This window comes from Ranitomeya variabilis, chromosome 3 (genome assembly GCF_051348905.1).
Source record: "Ranitomeya variabilis isolate aRanVar5 chromosome 3, aRanVar5.hap1, whole genome shotgun sequence".
Lineage (NCBI taxonomy): Eukaryota > Metazoa > Chordata > Amphibia > Anura > Dendrobatidae > Ranitomeya > Ranitomeya variabilis.
In genome coordinates, this window is record NC_135234.1 from 641,157,984 (window position 1) to 641,174,731 (window position 16,748).

Consider the following 16,748-nt stretch of genomic DNA (forward strand, 5'->3'; position numbering starts at 1 on the left):
TAAAAATTGTCATATCTCTGTTGCGTGGCGACCCTCAGGATTGGGCATTTTCCCTGGAATCTGGGAATCCGGCCTTGCTTAATGTAGACACCTTTTTTCAGGCGCTTGGGTTATTGTATGATTAACCTAATTCTGTGGATCATGCTGAGAAAACCTTGTTGGCCCTGTGTCAGGGTCAAGAAGCGGCAGAATCATATTGCCAGAAATTTAGAAAATGGTCTGTGCTTACTAAGTGGAATGAGGATGCTTTGGCGGCAATTTTCAGAAAGGGTCTTTCTGAATCTGTTAAAGATGTTATTTTGGGGTTCCCCACGCCTGTAGGTCTGAGTGATTCTATGTCTCTGGCCATTCAAATTGATCGGCACTTGCGTGAGCGCAGAGTTGTGCACACTATGGCGTTGTCTTCCGAGCGGAGTCCTGAGCCTATGCAGTGTGATAGGATTGTGTCTAGAGCTGAACGACAAGGATTCAGACGTCAGAATAGGTTGTGCTTTTACTGCGGCGATTCTGCTCATGTTATTTCTGATTGCCCTAAGCATGCCAAGAGAATCGCTAATTCCGTTACCATCAGTACTGTACAACCTAAATTTCTGTTATCTGTGACCCTGATCTGCTCATTATCGTCATTTTCTGTCATGGCATTTGTGGATTCTGGCGCCACTTTAAATTTAATGGACTTAGAATTTGCCAGACGTTGTGGTTTTCCCTTACAGCCTTTGCGGAGTCCTATCCCTTTGAGGGGCATTGATGCTACACCATTGGCTAAAAATAAACTTCAGTTTTGGACACAGTTAACCATGTGCATGGCGCGAGCCCATCAGGAAGATTGTCGTTTCCTGGTGTTGCATAATTTGCATGATGCTATTGTGCTGGGGTTTCCATGGTTACAGGTACATAATCCAGTGTTGGATTGGAAATATATGTCTGTGACTAGTTGGGGTTGTCAGGGGGTTCATGATGACGTTCCTGTGATGTCAATTTCCTCCTCCCCCACTTCTGAAATTCCTGAGTTTCTGTCAGATTTCCAGGATGTTTTCGATGAGCCCAAGTCCAGTTCCCTTCCACCACATAGGGACTGTGATTGTGCTATTGATTTGATTCCAGGCTGTAAGTTCCCTAAGGGCCGACTTTTCAACCTGTCTGTGCCTGAACATGCTGCCATGCGGAGTTATGTTAAGGAGTCTTTGGAGAAGGGGCATATTTGGCCATCTTCTTCTCCATTGGGAGCAGGTTTTTTTTTTGTTGCCAAGAAGGATGGCTCCTTGAGACCCTGTATTGATTATCGCCTCTTGAATAAGATCACGGTCAAATTCCAATACCCTTTGCCTTTGCTTTCTGATTTGTTTGCCAGGATTAAGGGGGCTAGTTGGTTTACTAAGATTGACCTTCGAGGGGCATATAATCTTGTTCGTATTAAGCAGGGTGACGAATGGAAAGCTGCATTTAATACGCCCGAGGGCCATTTTGAATATCTTGTGATGCCATTCGGACTCTCTAATGCCCCATCTGTGTTTCAGTCCTTCATGCATGATATTTTTCGGAATTATCTTGATAAATTCATGATTGTATATTTGGATGATATTTTGATTTTTTCAGATGATTGGGAGTCTCATGTGAAACAAGTCAGGATGGTATTTCAGGTCCTTCGTGATAATGCCTTGTTTGTGAAGGGGTCTAAGTGCCTCTTTGAAGTACAGAAGGACAGAAGGTTTCTTTTTTGGGCTTCATTTTTTCTCCATCATCTATAGAAATGGATCCAGTTAAGGTTCAGGCCATTCATGATTGGATCCAGCCCACATCCGTGAAGAGCCTTCAGAAATTTTTGGGCTTTGCTAATTTTTATCGCCGTTTCATTGCCAACTTCTCCAGTGTGGTTAAACCCCTGACCGATTTGACGAGGAAGGGCGCTGATGTAATGAATTGGTCCTCTGAGGCTGTTTCTGCCTTTCAGAAGCTTAAACGCCGATTTACTTCTGCCCCTGTGTTGCGTCAGCCGGATGTTTCTCTTCCTTTTCAGGTTGAGGTTGACGCTTCTGAGATTGGGGCAGGGGCCGTTTTGTCTCAGAGGAATTCTGATGGTTCCTTGATGAAACCGTGTGCCTTCTTTTCTCGAAAGTTTTTGCCTGCAGAACGCAATTATGATGTCGGCAATCGTGAGTTGTTGGCTATGACGTGGGCATTTGAGGAGTGGCGACATTGGCTTGAGGGGGGCCAAGCACCGTATTGTGGTCTTGACCGATCATAAGAATCTGATTTACCTCGAGTCTGCCAAACGGCTGAATCCTAGACAGGCCCGATGGTCCCTGTTTTTCTCCCGTTTTTATTTTGTTGTCTCATATCTTCCGGGTTCTAAGAATGTTAAGGCTGATGCCCTCTCTAGGAGTTTTTTTCCTGATTCCCCTGGGGTTCTTGAGCCGGTAGGTATTCTGAAGGAGGGGGTGATTCTTTCTGCCATCTCCCCTGACTTGCGACGGGTTCTTCAGGAGTTTCAGGCTGATAAACCTGATCGCTGTCCAGTGGGGAAACTGTTTGTTCCTGACAGATGGACTAGTAAAGTGATTTCTGAGGTTCACTGTTCTGTGTTGGCTGGCCATCCTGGGATTTTTGGTACCAGAGATTTGGTTAGTAGGTCCTTTTGGTGGCCTTCTTTGTCACGGGATGTGCGTTCTTTTGTGCAGTCCTGTGGGACTTGTGTGCGGGCCAAACCTTGCTGCTCTCACGCTGGGTTGCTTTTGCCTTTGCCGGTCCCTGAGAGGCCTTGGACGCATATTTCTATGGATTTTATTTCGGATCTTCCTGTTTCCCAGAGGATGTCGGTTATCTGGGTGGTCTGTGACCGGTTTTCTAAGATGTTTCATTTGGTACCTTTGCCTAAATTGCCTTCCTCTTCTGAGTTGGTTCCGTTGTTTTTTCAGCATGTGGTTCGTTTGCATGGCATTCCGGAGAATATTGTGTCCGATAGAGGTTCCCAGTTTGTTTCTAGGTTTTGGCGGTCCTTTTGTGCTAAACTGGGCATTGATTTGTCTTTTTCTTCCGCATTTCATCCTCAGACAAACGGCCAAACCGAGCGAACTAACCAGACTTTGGAAACTTATTTGAGATGCTTTGTGTCTGCCGATCAGGATGATTGGGTGGCTTTCTTGCCATTGGCCGAGTTTGCCCTTAATAATCGGGCTAGTTCTGCTACCTTGGTTTCACCATTCTTTTGTAATTCTGGGTTTCATCCTCGTTTTTCTTCAGGGCAGGTTGAGTCTTCTGATTGTCCTGGGGTGGACTCTGTGGTTGAGAGGTTGCAGCAAATTTGGGCTCATGTTGTGGACAATTTGGTGTTATCTCAGGAGGAGGCTCAGCGTTTTGACAACCGTCGTCGGCATGTGAGTTCCTGGCTTCGGGTTGGGGATTTGGTCTGGTTGTCTTCTCGTCATGTTCCTATGAAGGTTTCTTCCCCGAAGTTCAAGCCTTGGTTTATTGGTCCTTACAGGATTTCTGAGATTATCAATCCAGTGTCTTTTCGTTTGGCCCTTCCAGCCTCTTTTTCCATCCATAATGTTTTTCATAGATCTTTGTTGCGGAAACATGTGGTGCCCGTGGTTCCCTCTGTTGATCCTCCTGCCCCGGTGTTGATTGATGGGGAGTTGGAGTATGTTGTGGAGAAGATCTTGGATTCTCGTTTTTCAAGACGGAGGCTTCAGTATCTTGTCAAGTGGAAGGGTTATGGCCAGGAGGATAATTCTTGGGTTGTTGCCTCCGATGTTCATGCTGACGGTTTGGTTCGTGCCTTCCATTTGGCTCGTCCTGATCGTCCTGGGGGCTCTGGTGAGGGTTCGGTGACCCCTCCTCAAGGGGGGGGTACTGTTGTGAATTCTGTTGTGGGTTCTGCTCTTGGGCTCCCTCCGGTGGTTATAAGTGGTAGTGCTGCTGTTTGTCCTTCACAGCAGTCATCAGGTGCGTCCACTTCGGACGGGGCTATTTAGTCTGGCTTCACCCTTTAGTGAGTGCCAGTTGTTCATTGTTTCTGGAGGATTCACATCCCTTCCTGGTCGCTCCTGCTTGCAGTTCATTTCTACAAGATAAGTTCTGCTTGTTTTTCTGCCCACATGTTGTGGGCCTCATTGTTCAGTGCATTGCATGTTTTTTCTTGTCCAGCTTTATCTGTGTAAGGATTTATGCAGCCAAGCTGGAATCTCTGGAGAGGCAGATTTACCCTCCATGTCTTTAGTTAGATGTGGAGTTTTTGTATTATCTGTGGTGGACATTTCATAGTATTTTAATACTGACCGCATAGTTCTCTGTCCTATCTTTCCTATTTTAGCTAGATTGGCCTCCTTTGCTAAATTCTGTTTTCAGCCTGTGTATGTTTTTTTCTCTCCTCTCACAGTCAATATTTGTGGGGGGCTGCCTATCCTTTGGGAATTTTCTCTGAGGCAAGATAGTTTTCCCTTTTCTACCTATAGGGTTAATTAGTCCCCTGGCTGTGTCGAGGTGTCTAGGATTGGTAGGTACATCCCACGGTTACTTCTAGTTGCGGTGTTAAGTCCAGGGTCCGCGGTCAGTACAGTTACCACATTCTCCAGAGTACGTCTCATGCCGCTCCTAGGCCACCAGATTATAACAGTACAACTGGCCAACAATGAGTTAACCGCATCTCAAAAGAAGGGAAAGAAAGTGCTGAGCCATTTTTTTTTTCTGTACTCTGTTGTGTTTTTTTTTCCCTCTTTATCTCTGGGTGGCTCAGGAGTTAGGCGCTGACATGGATGTTCAGGGACTTGCTTCTCGTGTGGATCAACTTGCTGCTAGAGTACAGGGTATTTCTGATTATATCGTGTAGACTCCTGTTTTAGAGCCTAGAATTCCTATCCCCGATCTGTTTTTTGGGGACAGGTCCAAATTTTCGAGCTTTAAAAATAACTGTAAACTGTTTTTTGCTCTGAAGCCCCGTTCCTCTGGTGATCCCATCCAGCAGGTAAAAATTGTCATATCTCTGTTGCGAGGCGACCCTCAGGATTGGGCATTTTCCCTGGAATCTGGGAATCCGGCCTTGCTTAATGTAGACACCTTTTTTCAGGCGCTTGGGTTATTGTATGATGAACCTAATTCTGTGGATCATGCTGAGAAAACCTTGTTGGCCCTGTGTCAGGGTCAAGAAGCGGCATAATCATATTGCCAGAAATTTAGAAAATGGTCTGTGCTTACTAAGTGGATTGAGGATGCTTTGGCGGCAATTTTCAGAAAGGGTCTTTCTGAATCTGTTAAAGATGTTATGGTGGGGTTCCCCACGCCTGTAGGTCTGAGTGATTCTATGTCTCTGGCCATTCAAATTGATCGGCACTTGCGTGAGCGCAGAGTTGTGCACACTATGGCGTTGTCTTCCGAGCGGAGTCCTGAGCCTATGCAGTGTGATAGGATTGTGTCTAGAGCTGAACGCCAAGGATTCAGATGTCAGAACAGGTTGTGCTTTTACTGCGGCGATTCTGCTCATGTTATTTCTGATTGCCCTAAGCGTGCCAAGAGAATCGCTAATTCCGTTACCATCAGTACTGTACAACCTAAATTTCTGTTATCTGTGACCCTGATCTGCTCATTATCGTCATTTTCTGTCATGGCATTTGTGGATTCTGGCGCCACTTTAAATTTAATGGATTTAGAATTTGCCAGACGTTGTGGTTTTCCCTTACAGCCTTTGCGGAGTCCTATCCCTTTGAGGGGCATTGATGCTACACCATTGGCTAAAAATAAACCTCAGTTTTGGACACAGTTAACCATGTGCATGGCGCCAGCCCATCAGGAAGATTGTCGTTTCCTGGTGTTGCATAATTTGCATGATGCTATTGTGCTGGGGTTTCCATGGTTACAGGTACATAATCCGGTGTTGGATTGGAAATCTATGTCTGTGACTAGTTGGGGTTGTCAGGGGGTTCATGATGACGTTCCTCTGATGTCAATTTCCTCCTCCCCCTCTTCTGAAATTCCTGAGTTTCTGTCAGATTTCCAGGATGTTTTCGATGAGCCCAAGTCCAGTTCCCTTCCACCGCATAGGGACTGTGATTGTGCTATTGATTTGATTCCAGGCTGTAAGTTCCCTAAGGGCTGACTTTCAACCTGTCTGTGCCTGAACATGCTGCCATGCGGAGTTATGTTAAGGAGTCTTTGGAGAAGGGGCATATTCGGCCATCTTCTTCTCCATTGGGAGCAGGTTTTTTTTTTGTTGCCAAGAAGGATGGCTCCTTGAGACCCTGTATTGATTATCGCCTCTTGAATAAGATCACGGTCAAATTCCAATACCCTTTGCCTTTACTTTCTGATTTGTTTGCCAGGATTAAGGGGGCTAGTTGGTTTACTAAGATAGACCTTCGAGGGGCATATAATCTTGTTCGTATTAAGCAGGGTGACGAATGGAAAACTGCGTTTAATACGCCCGAGGGCCATTTTGAATATCTTGTGATGCCATTCGGACTCTCTAATGCCCCATCTGTGTTTCAGTCCTTCATGCATGATATTTTTCGGAATTATCTTGATAAATTCATGATTGTATATTTGGATGATATTTTTAATTTTTTCAAATGATTGGGAGTTTCATGTGAAACAAGTCAGGATGGTATTTCAGGTCCTTCGTGATAATGCCTTGTTTGTGAAGGGGTCTAAGCGCCTCTTTGGAGTACAGAAGGTTTCTTTTTTGGGCTTCATTTTTTCTCCATCATCTATAGAAATGGATCCGGTTAAGGTTCAGGCCATTCATGATTGGATCCAGCCCACATCCGTGAAGAGCCTTCAGAAATTTTTGGGCTTTGCTAATTTTTATCGCTGTTTCATTGCCAACTTCTCCAGTGTGGTTAAACCCCTGACCGATTTGATGAGGAAGGGCGCTGATGTAACGAATTGGTGCTCTGAGGCTGTTTCTGCCTTTCAGGAGCTTAAACGCCAATTTACTTCTGCCCCTGTGTTGCGTCAGCCGGATGTTTCTCTTCCTTTTCAGGTTGAGGTTGACGCTTCTGAGATTGGGGCAGGTGTTGTGAAATTGGATTCTGGGCTCCCCCGGTGGCCACTGGTGGAATTGAACTTGTGTGCATCATCCTCTCTGTTCACCTGTTCCCATCAGGATGTGGGAGTCTCTATATAACCTTGCTCCTCTGTCAGTTTCATGCCGGTCAACAATGTAATCAGAAGCCTTTCTTTGCATGTTCCTGCTACTAGACAACTCCCAGCTAAGTTGGACTTTCGTCCTTGTTTGTTTTTGCATTTTGTTCCAGTTCACAGCTGCTGTTTCGTTACTGTGTCTGGAAAGCTCTTGTGATCTGAAATTGCCACTCTGGTGTTATGAGTTAATACTAGAGTCTTAAAGTAATTTCTGGATGGTGTTTTGATAGGGTTTTCAGCTGACCATGAAAGTGCCCTTTCTGTCTTCCTGCTATCTAGTAAGCGGACCTCGATTTTGCTAAACCTATTTTCATACTACGTTTGTCATTTCATCTAAAATCACCGCCAATATATGTGGGGGCCTCTGTCTGCCTTTTGGGGAAATTTCTCTAGAGGTGAGCCAGGACTGTATTTTTCTCTGCTAGGATTAGTTAGTCCTCCGGCTGGCGCTGGGCGTCTAGGGATAAAACGTAGGCACGCTACCCGGCCACTGTTAATTGTGCGGCAGGTTTAGTTCATGGTCAGTTTAGATTCCATCTTCCAAGAGCTAGTTCTTATATATGCTGGGCTATGTTCTCTCGCCATTGAGAATCATGACAGTTTGACCGGACAAAAGGGTTAAATTATTGGCTGAGAAAGGAGAGAAAAAAGAAGTCTGCTGAAAATTTTTTTTTTTTTTTCTCTAGTTCTGAGTGTGCTCATAATTGAATCACTTGCTAGTCTGCCTATACTGCAGCCTTCCTCTCTTTCTCTCCTTCTAATCCTTGAATGGCTCTGTGTTCACCTGTTTGAAATGGATCTTCAGAGTGTAGCTACAGGTTTGAATAATCTCGCCACGAAGGTACAAAATTTGCAAGATTTTGTTGTTCATGCACCTATGTCTGAACCTAGAATTCCTTTGCCTGAATTTTTTTCAGGGAATAGATCTTGCTTTCAAAATTTTAAAAATAATTGCAAATTGTTTTTGTCCCTGAAGTCTCGCTCTGCCGGAGATCCTGCACAGCAGGTCAGGATTGTAATTTCCTTGCTCCGGGGCGACCCTCAAGATTGGGCTTTTGCATTGACACCAGGGGATCCTGCGTTGCTCAATGTGGATGCGTTTTTTCTGGCCTTGGGGTTGCTTTATGAGGAACCTCATTTAGAGCTTCAGGCGGAAAAAGCTTTGATGTCCCTATCTCAGGGGCAAGATGAAGCTGAAATATACTGCCAAAAATTCCGTAAATGGTCTGTGCTTACTCAGTGGAATGAGTGCGCCCTGGCGGCGATTTTCAGAGAAGGTCTCTCTGATGCCATTAAGGATGTTATGGTGGGGTTCCCTGTGCCTGCGGGTCTGAATGAGTCCATGACAATGGCTATTCAGATCGATAGGCGTCTGCGGGAGCGCAAACCTGTGCACCATTTGGCGGTGTCTACTGAGAAGACGTCAGAAAATATGCAATGTGATAGAATTCTGTCCAGAAGCGAGCGGCAGAATTTTAGACGAAAAAATGGGTTGTGCTTCTATTGTGGTGATTCAACTCATGTTATATCAGCATGCTCTAAGCGTACTAAGAAGCTTGACAAGTCTGTTTCAATTAGCACTTTACAGTCTAAGTTTATTCTATCTGTGACCCTGATTTGTTCTTTATCATCTATTACCGCGGACGCCTATGTCGACTCTGGCGCCGCTTTGAGTCTTATGGATTGGTCCTTTGCCAAACGCTGTGGGTATGATTTGGAGCCTTTGGAAGCTCCTATACCTCTGAAGGGGATTGACTCCACCCCATTGGCTAGTAATAAACCACAATACTGGACACAAGTAACTATGCGTATTAATCCGGATCACCAGGAGATTATTCGCTTTCTGGTGCTGTATAATCTACATGATGTTTTGGTGCTAGGATTGCCATGGCTGCAATCTCATAACCCAGTCCTCGACTGGAAAGCTATGTCTGTGTTAAGCTGGGGATGTAAAGGGACTCATGGGGACGTACCTTTGGTTTCCATTTCATCATCTATTCCCTCTGAGATTCCTGAATTCTTGTCTGACTATCGTGACGTTTTTGAAGAACCCAAGCTTGGTTCACTACCTCCGCACCGGGAGTGCGATTGTGCCATAGATTTGATCCCGGGTAGTAAATACCCTAAGGGTCGTTTATTTAATCTGTCTGTGCCTGAACACGCTGCTATGCGAGAATATATAAAGGAGTCCTTGGAAAAGGGACATATTCGTCCTTCGTCATCTCCCTTAGGAGCCGGTTTTTTCTTTGTGTCTAAGAAAGATGGCTCTTTGAGGCCGTGTATTGATTATCGGCTTTTGAATAAAATCACGGTTAAATATCAATATCCGTTACCACTGCTGACTGATTTGTTTGCTCGTATAAAGGGGGCCAAGTGGTTCTCTAAGATTGATCTCCGTGGGGCGTATAATTTGGTGCGAATCAAGCAGGGGGATGAGTGGAAAACCGCATTTAATACGCCCGAGGGCCACTTTGAGTATTTGGTGATGCCTTTTGGTCTTTCAAATGCCCCTTCAGTCTTCCAGTCCTTTATGCATGACATTTTCCGCGATTATTTGGATAAATTTATGATTGTGTATCTGGATGATATTCTGATTTTTTCGGATGACTGGGACTCTCATGTCCAGCAGGTCAGGAGGGTTTTTCAGGTTTTGCGGTCTAATTCCTTGTGTGTGAAGGGTTCTAAGTGCGTTTTTGGGGTTCAAAAGATTTCCTTCTTGGGATACATTTTTTCCCCCTCTTCCATCGAGATGGATCCTGTCAAGGTTCAGGCTATTTGTGATTGGACGCAACCCTCTTCTCTTAAGAGTCTTCAGAAATTTTTGGGCTTTGCTAACTTTTATCGTCGATTTATTGCTGGTTTTTCTGATGTTGTTAAACCATTGAGTGATTTGACTAAGAAGGGTGCTGATGTTGCTGATTGGTCCCCTGATGCTGTGGAGGCCTTTCGGGAGCTTAAGCGCCGCTTTTCTTCCGCCCCTGTGTTGCGTCAGCCTGATGTTGCTCTTCCTTTTCAGGTTGAGGTCGACGCTTCTGAAATCGGAGCTGGGGCGGTGTTGTCGCAGAGAAGTTCCGACTGCCCCGTGATGAGACCTTGTGCTTTTTTTTCCCGTAAATTTTCGCCCGCCGAGCGGAATTATGATATTGGGAATCGGGAGCTTTTGGCCATGAAGTGGGCTTTTGAGGAGTGGCGTCACTGGCTTGAGGGGGCCAGACATCAGGTGGTGGTATTGACTGACCACAAAAATTTAATTTACCTTGAGTCTGCCAGGCGCCTGAATCCTAGACAGGCGCGCTGGTCGTTGTTTTTCTCTCGGTTTAATTTTGTGGTGTCATACCTACCGGGTTCTAAGAATGTTAAGGCGGATGCCCTTTCTAGGAGTTTTGAGCCTGACTCCCCTGGTAATTCTGAGCCCACAGGTATCCTTAAGGATGGAGTGATATTGTCTGCCGTTTCTCCAGACCTGCGGCGGGCCTTGCAGGAGTTTCAGGCGGATAGACCGGATCGTTGCCCACCTGGTAGACTGTTTGTTCCTGATGATTGGACCAGTAGAGTCATCTCTGAGGTTCATTCTTCTGCGTTGGCAGGTCATCCTGGAATCTTTGGTACCAGGGATTTGGTGGCAAGGTCCTTCTGGTGGCCTTCCCTGTCACGAGATGTGCGAGGCTTTGTGCAGTCTTGTGACGTTTGTGCTCGGGCCAAGCCTTGTTGTTCTCGGGCTAGTGGATTGTTGTTGCCCTTGCCTATTCCGAAGAGGCCTTGGACGCACATCTCGATGGATTTTATTTCGGATCTGCCTGTTTCTCAGAAGATGTCTGTCATCTGGGTGGTGTGTGACCGTTTCTCTAAGATGGTCCATTTGGTTCCCTTGCCTAAGTTGCCTTCTTCTTCCGAGTTGGTTCCTCTGTTTTTTCAAAATGTTGTTCGTTTGCATGGTATTCCGGAGAATATCGTTTCTGACAGAGGGACCCAATTCGTGTCTAGATTTTGGCGGGCATTCTGTGCTAGGATGGGCATAGATTTGTCTTTTTCGTCTGCTTTCCATCCTCAGACTAATGGCCAGACCGAGCGGACTAATCAGACCTTGGAGACATATTTGAGGTGTTTTGTGTCTGCGGATCAGGATGATTGGGTTGCTTTTTTGCCATTGGCGGAGTTCGCCCTCAATAATCGGGCCAGCTCTGCCACCTTGGTGTCCCTGTTTTTCTGTAATTCGGGGTTTCATCCTCGATTTTCCTCCGGTCAGGTGGAATCTTCGGATTGTCCTGGAGTGGATGCTGTGGTGGAGAGGTTGCATCAGATTTGGGGGCAGGTAGTGGACAATTTGAAGTTGTCCCAGGAGAAGACTCAGCTTTTTGCCAACCGCCGTCGTCGTGTTGGTCCTCGGCTTTGTGTTGGGGACTTGGTGTGGTTGTCTTCTCGTTTTGTCCCTATGAGGGTTTCTTCTCCTAAGTTTAAGCATCGGTTCATCGGCCCGTACAAGATATTGGAGATTCTTAACCCTGTGTCCTTCCGTTTGGACCTCCCTGCATCTTTTTCTATTCATAATGTTTTTCATCGGTCATTATTGCGCAGGTATGAGGTACCGGTTGTGCCTTCCGTTGAGCCTCCTGCTCCGGTGTTGGTTGAGGGTGAGTTGGAGTACGTTGTGGAAAAGATCTTAGACTCCCGTGTTTCCAGACGGAAACTCCAGTATCTGGTCAAATGGAAGGGATACGGTCAGGAGGATAATTCTTGGGTGACTGCCTCTGATGTTCATGCCTCCGATCTTGTCCGTGCCTTTCATAGGGCTCATCCTGATCGCCCTGGTGGTTCTGGTGAGGGTTCGGTGCCTCCTCCTTGAGGGGGGGGTACTGTTGTGAAATTGGATTCTGGGCTCCCCCGGTGGCCACTGGTGGAATTGAACTTGTGTGCATCATCCTCTCTGTTCACCTGTTCCCATCAGGATGTGGGAGTCTCTATATAACCTTGCTCCTCTGTCAGTTTCATGCCGGTCAACAATGTAATCAGAAGCCTTTCTTTGCATGTTCCTGCTACTAGACAACTCCCAGCTAAGTTGGACTTTCGTCCTTGTTTGTTTTTGCATTTTGTTCCAGTTCACAGCTGCTGTTTCGTTACTGTGTCTGGAAAGCTCTTGTGATCTGAAATTGCCACTCTGGTGTTATGAGTTAATACTAGAGTCTTAAAGTAATTTCTGGATGGTGTTTTGATAGGGTTTTCAGCTGACCATGAAAGTGCCCTTTCTGTCTTCCTGCTATCTAGTAAGCGGACCTCGATTTTGCTAAACCTATTTTCATACTACGTTTGTCATTTCATCTAAAATCACCGCCAATATATGTGGGGGCCTCTGTCTGCCTTTTGGGGAAATTTCTCTAGAGGTGAGCCAGGACTGTATTTTTCTCTGCTAGGATTAGTTAGTCCTCCGGCTGGCGCTGGGCGTCTAGGGATAAAACGTAGGCACGCTACCCGGCCACTGTTAATTGTGCGGCAGGTTTAGTTCATGGTCAGTTTAGATTCCATCTTCCAAGAGCTAGTTCTTATATATGCTGGGCTATGTTCTCTCGCCATTGAGAATCATGACAGGCAGGGGCCGTTTTGTCTCAGAGGAATTCTGATGGTTCTTTGATGAAACCGTGTGCCTTCTTTTCTCGAAAGTTTTCGCCTGCAGAACGCAATTATGATGTCGGCAATCGTGAGTTGTTGGCTATGACGTGGGCATTTGAGGAGTGGCGACATTGGCTTGAGGGGGCCAAGCACCGTATTGTGGTCTTGACTGATCATAAGAATCTGATTTACCTCGAGTCTGCCAAGCGGCTGAATCCTAGACAGGCCCGATGGTCCCTGTTTTTCTCCCGTTTTGATTTTGTGGTCTCGTATCTTCCGGGTTCTAAGAATGTTAAGGCTGATGCCCTCTCTAGGAGCTTTTTGCCTGATTCTCCTGGGGTCCTTGAGCCGGTCAGCATTTTGAAGGAAGGGGTGATTCTTTCTGCCATCTCCCCTGATTTACGACGGGTTCTTCAGGAATTTCAGGCTGATAAACCTGACCGCTGTCCAGTGGGGAAACTGTTTGTTCCTGACAGATGGACTAGTAAAGTGATTTCTGAGGTTCATTGTTCTGTGTTGGCTGGCCATCCTGGGATTTTTGGTACCAGAGATTTGGTGGGTAGGTCCTTTTGGTGGCCTTCTTTGTCACGGGATGTGCGTTCTCTTGTGCAGTCCTGTGGGACTTGTGCGCGGGCCAAGCCTTGCTGTTCCCGCGCTAGTGGGTTGTTTTTGCCTTTGCCGGTCCCTGAGAGGCCTTGGACTCATATTTCTATGGATTTTATTTCAGATCTTCCGGTTTCCCAGAGGATGTTGGTTATCTGGGTGGTTTGTGACCAGTTTTCTAAGATGGTTCATTTGGTACCTTTGCCTAAATTGCCTTCCTCTTCTGATTTGGTTCCATTGTTCTTTCAACATGTGGTTCGTTTGCATGGCATTCCGGAGAATATTGTGTCCGATAGAGGTTCCCAGTTGTTTCTAGGTTTTGGCGGGCCTTTTGTGCTAGGCTGGGCATTGATTTGTCTTTTTCTTCCGCATTTCATCCTCAGACAAACGGCCAAACCGAGCGAACTAACCAGACTTTGGAAACTTATTTGAGATGCTTTGTGTCTGCCGATCAGGATGATTGGGTGGCTTTCTTGCCATTGGCCGAGTTTGCCCTTAATAATCGGGCTAGTTCTGCTACCTTGGTTTCACCATTCTTTTGTAATTCTGGGTTTCATCCTCGTTTTTCTTCAGGGCAGGTTGAGTCTTCTGATTGTCCTGGGGTGGACTCTGTGGTTGAGAGGTTGCAGCAAATTTGGGCTCATGTTGTGGACAATTTGGTGTTGTCTCAGGAGGAGGCTCAGCGTTTTGACAACCGTCGTTGGCGTGTGAGTTCCTGGCTTCGGGTTGGGGATATGGTCTGGTTGTCTTCTCGTCATGTTCCTATGAAGGTTTCTTCCCCGAAGTTCAAGCCTTGGTTTATTGGTCCTTACAGGATTTCTGAGATTATCAATCCAGTGTCTTTTCGTTTGGCCCTTCCAGCCTCTTTTTCCATCCATAATGTTTTTCATAGATCTTTGTTGCAGAAACATGTGGTGCCCATGGTTCCCTCTGTTGATCCTCCTGCCCCGGTGTTGATTGATGGGGAGTTGAAGTATGTTGTGGAGAAGATCTTGGATTCTCGTTTTTCAAGACGGAGGCTTCAGTATCTTGTCAAGTGGAAGGGTTATGGCCAGGAGGATAATTCTTGGGTTGTTGCCTCTGATGTTCATTCTGACGGTTTGGTTCGTGCCTTCCATTTGGCTCGTCCTGATCGTCCTGGGGGCTCTGGTGAGGGTTCGGTGACCCCTCCTCAAGGGGGGGGTACTGTTGTGAATTCTGTTGTGGGTTCTGCTCTTGGGCTCCCTCCGGTGGTTATAAGTGGTAGTGCTGCTGTTTGTCCTTCACAGCAGTCATCAGGTGCGTCCACTTCGGACGGGGCTATTTAGTCTGGCTTCACCCTTTAGTGAGTGCCAGTTGTTCATTGTTTCTGGAGGATTCACATCCCTTCCTGGTCGCTCCTGCTTGCAGTTCATTTTTACAAGATAAGTTCTGCTTGTTTTTCTGCCCACATGTTGTGGGCCTCATTGTTCAGTGCATTGCATGTTTTTTCTTGTCCAGCTTTATCTGTGTAAGGATTTATGCAGCCAAGCTGGAATCTCTGGAGAGGCAGATTTACCCTCCATTTCTTTAGTTAGATATGGAGTTTTTGTATTATCTGTTGTGGTCGGGTGGACATTTCATAGTATTTTAATACTGACCGCATAGTTCTCTGTCCTATCTTTCCTATTTTAGCTAGATTGGCCTCCTTTGCTAAATTCTGTTTTCAGCCTGTGTATGTTTTTTTCTCTCCTCTCACAGTCAATATTTGTGGGGGGCTGCCTATCCTTTGGTAATTTTCTCTGAGGCAAGATAGTTTTCCCTTTTCTATCTATAGGGTTAATTAGTCCTCCGGCTGTGTCGAGGTGTCTAGGATTGGTAGGTACATCCCACGGTTACTTCTAGTTGCGGTGTTAAGTCCAGGGTCTGCGGTCAGTACAGTTACCACATTCTCCAGAGTACGTCTCATGCCGCTCCTAGGCCACCAGATTATAACAGTACAAATGGCCAACAATGAGTTAACCGCATCTCAAAAGAAGGGAAAGAAAGTGCTGAGCCATTTTTTTTTTCTGTACTCTGTTGTGTTTTTTTCCCCCTCTTTATCTCTGGGTGGCTCAGGAGTTAGGCGCTGACATGGATGTTCAGGGACCTGCTTCTCGTGTGGATCAACTTGCTGCTAGAGTACAGGGTATTTCTGATTATATCGTGCAGACTCCTGTTTTAGAGCCTAGAATTCCTATCCCCGATCTGTTTTTTGGGGACAGGTCCAAATTTTCGAGCTTTAAAAATAACTGTAAACTGTTTTTTGCTCTGAAGCCCCGTTCCTCTGGTGATCCCATCCAGCAGGTAAAAATTGTCATATCTCTGTTGCGAGGCGACCCTCAGGATTGGGCATTTTCCCTGGAATCTGGGAATCCGGCCTTGCTTAATGTAGACACCTTTTTTCAGGCGCTTGGGTTATTGTATGATGAACCTAATTCTGTGGATCATGCTGAGAAAACCTTGTTGGCCCTGTGTCAGGGTCAAGAAGCGGCAGAATCATATTGCCAGAAATTTAGAAAATGGTCTGTGCTTACTAAGTGGAATGAGGATGCTTTGGCGGCAATTTTCAGAAAGGGTCTTTCTGAATCTGTTAAAGATGTTATGGTGGGGTTCCCCACGCCTGTAGGTCTGAGTGATTCTATGTCTCTGGCCATTCAAATTGATCGGCACTTGCGTGAGCGCAGAGTTGTGCACACTATGGCGTTGTCTTCCGAGCGGAGTCCTGAGCCTATGCAGTGTGATAGGATTGTGTCTAGAGCTGAACGCCAAGGATTCAGACATCAGAATAGGTTGTGTTTTTACTGCGGCGATTCTGCTCATGTTATTTCTGATTGCCCTAAGCGTGCCAAGAGAATCGCTAATTCCGTTACCATCAGTACTGTACAACCTAAATTTCTGTTATCTGTGACCCTGATCTGCTCATTATCGTCATTTTCTGTCATGGCATTTGTGGATTCTGGCGCCACTTTAAATTTAATGGATTTAGAATTTGCCAGACGTTGTGGTTTTCCCTTACAGCCTTTGCGGAGTCCTATCCCTTTGAGGGGCATTGATGCTACACCATTGGCTAAAAATAAACCTCAGTTTTGGACACAGTTAACCATGTGCATGGCGCCAGACCATCAGGAAGATTGTCGTTTCCTGGTGTTGCATAATTTGCATGATGCTATTGTGCTGGGGTTTCCATGGTTACAGGTACATAATCCGGTGTTGGATTGGAAATCTATGTCTGTGACTAGTTGGGGTTGTCAGGGGGTTCATGATGACGTTCCTCTGATGTCAATTTCCTCCTCCCCCTCTTCTGAAATTCCTGAGTTTCTGTCAGATTTCCAGGATGTTTTCGATGAGCCCAAGTCCAGTTCCCTTCCACCGCATAGGGACTGTGATTGTGCTATTGATTTGATTCC